This window comes from Lipotes vexillifer, unplaced genomic scaffold (assembly GCF_000442215.2).
Source record: "Lipotes vexillifer unplaced genomic scaffold, Lipotes_vexillifer_v1.1 scaffold1187, whole genome shotgun sequence".
In the NCBI taxonomy this organism is placed as follows: domain Eukaryota; kingdom Metazoa; phylum Chordata; class Mammalia; order Artiodactyla; family Lipotidae; genus Lipotes; species Lipotes vexillifer.
In genome coordinates this window covers 138,378-141,145 of record NW_006776226.1, presented here as the reverse complement: position 1 = coordinate 141,145, position 2,768 = coordinate 138,378, and the positions used below count along the sequence as shown (strand labels likewise).

Sequence of the window (2,768 nt, the reverse complement as noted above, 5' to 3'; positions counted from 1 at the left end):
CCCTACAACACACTACACCTGACCTCAAAAGATTCCTGAAGCCCGACCAGGAAGGGGGCTCTCAGAGAAGGGGTCCAGGTCAGGGTCCCGAGGAGGGGCGAGAAGCAGCAGAGAAGGCTGTGGTCCCTGCCCGGAAGGCGAGGGCTGCAAACTCACCTCACCTGCCAGGCCGCTGGGCCCGTCTCTCCGCAAACCCTAACGAATGCAAATGAGGATGACTATTACGAATTTGTAACAAGTGTCAGGAGAAGACTGCCAAAGAGCAGGAGCCAAGAAAGCCCCGTCCCGAAGAGGACGACCAGTCAAGCTGGAGGCTCCCGGGACCCCCATCCGCCTCGCGTCCCCGTCTCCGCATAGAGCCCACCGGTGGGTGCAACAACCAGCCGGGTTCCCGCCCGACTCCCCTTCCAGGCCCTTCCCGTGTACTCACCTGCCGACCCACCGGCTCTTCTGACGCTGGAACAGCGAAAACCACCAACAACCAGTCAGCCCGGAGAAACACCTGCCAGCGCGAGGAGCGTAAAGCCTAAGGACCCGGATGTAAATCTAGGCGCCGAGGGGAAGGCGGAGCGGCCTGCGGGTGCTGCGCATGCGCGCTGGTGCTGCGCATGCGCGCGCCTCCGGCTCGCTCAGGGTGAGCTGCATAGAGGTTTTTGTGAGTTGCGCGAGACCGGAAGTCTTTACTTCAAGTGAGTATCAAGTTGTTGTGCCATCACCTCGACGTTGTTCGTTTTTCATCTCTCAGAGGTTGAATGGCGGTAGATTCTTTGGGTTTATGAGATTTAGCATGTAGGACTACAGTGCTCATACATAAGCATTACTTTAGTTGCTGCTTATAATAGCAATATGAATTCATGTCTCTTTACCCCAAGCTATTGAATGTCTACTTTGCAAGCACAATGACAACTAAGCGCTTTTTATCAATAAGCTCATCAAAGTTAAATTTAACATGCTGCAGAAAGGCAAATCTTGGAGTGGCTCAATAAGCGTAAACTCGAGAAGGAAATTCTGATGAGATACAAACTTGTGCTGAGATCCTAGGAAAGGGGTAGAGGAAGCAGAATCTGCTTTGAACTGAGTATCATAGATCTTTGTTCATGAGGTGGATGGAAGGAAGCAGGGCTGGGTAAGTTATTGTTAAGAAAGCAGCAGTCACTCGAAGGGTCGTGTGGCCTCACCAGGTCCCATTAGAAACACTGTTTAGAGTTCTGGGGTGACAGGCAGACTCAAGTTTCCTTGGACACTACAAAGTTAAGATAAATGTGTAATGCTATGATCCCAATTCCTTTTCTGAAGTTCTGCACCTGGGTTGTAAATCCATCCTACTTCTCTGGATCAAATGAACCCCCCTGGCTCACATTTTTTAGGCAAGAGTAGAATGTTCCATTCTCAGATAAAACTTCAAACAGCAAAATTTCTCACAAACTGGTACTAGGGGACAGAGTTTTTTGGCACTATAGCTTTGAGTTAGTTTACAAAGACAGTTTTAAATACCACCCCAGTACTATAATTTATCATCTAACAAAAATCTAGTGTGCATCTACTGTAGTCAAAAAGACCTACAAATAATAAAAAGAGCCTTGCAGGGAATATTATTGGAGCATAGAGGGATGTTTGTGAAATGTATTCTTTCTCAATGGTTTTACTCCTTCATGTGTTTCTGACACTAGAAAAATGAGTTCTGTCCCTGCTGTTAGTGCTGACAATGGTTAATTCTGCTTTGATTGCACTGTTTCATGTCCTGTCTTCCTTTTCTCCCAAGTTGGTGTTTCTCACCTCTTGCAGCCCATATGCCATGCTTTGTATAAGGTTAAAGCAAGAAATTACTGCCATCAAGAGCAAAATATTTAATACTAAACAGAAAAAAATTGTTTTTGACAAGGACAGGGACAAGTATGCTGAGTCACTCATTTTTCCATTCAATAAATATTTACTGATTATGTGTCAGACACCAACATGAGGAAAACAGACACACAGTCTTTGCTGTCAGTGAACTAAAAGTCTTGCGGGGATACAGACATTACCCAGCAAATCCTAATAAAGGAAGGTAGTCTCAGTCATGAGACTCTAATTGAGACATTCCTTTATGTTTGGGGATGACCTGAGCATAGAAAGAACCTGTGTCTTGTCCTCCAGGTAAAGCCCCAAGGAATGATAAGATTAACAGAAAGATCCTCTGAACCAAGGTTTTAGATGAAGAGTTTAGTAGGAAAATTTTAACAGGCTATCACCCAGGGAAGGTGACAGATTTACAGTGGCATAAGAGCAGTACAGTAGACGTAGCTAGATAGGTGACAGGAAAATATGCCTGATGACAGGCCTGGTCTACTACAGGTCACAAAGAGAAGCATCAAACAGCAGTCATACCGTGTCATCCTGATAGTTGGCACGGAGCTGAAGTTAGCTGATACAGAGCCTGAAATAGTGCTTCAGTCAACAGGTATCATGCAAATGGAGGCCGATGGACAAAAGATGTTTCAGCAGACACCAATGGGGATATATACTGAAGACCAAAATGCAGAGGAAGAGATATCTATCCATTAAGTGGATGTCAGAGAAGAGAAAATGGCCCCAGAACAGATGCCTCCACCGATGTAGATGCCAGTAGCCTCCCCACCTTAGATGCCATCCTAAGTCAAAGGTGGGAAAGAGGGATAGAAATGACAGAATTTACATTTGAAATGACTAAGGAAACACTAAAACAATTAAATGAACCTGAAAGATAACTTTTGTTTCCTGCTCTCATGAGAATGGGGCTTGAGGGAGAG

At 45.7% G+C, this 2,768-nt stretch overlaps 1 protein-coding gene across 1 annotated transcript in view; it reads right to left on the bottom strand.

The window, feature by feature from the left end:
• The window catches only part of GNPDA2 (glucosamine-6-phosphate deaminase 2), a 27,783-nt gene extending 27,309 nt beyond the window's left edge, over positions 1–474 (bottom strand). Inside the window, exon 1 of the mRNA XM_007450298.1 lies at positions 431–474. The gene's annotated coding sequence lies outside the window, so the exon portion shown is untranslated. The remainder of the gene's footprint in view (positions 1–430) is intronic.
• Positions 475–2,768: the final 2,294 nt, after the last annotated feature.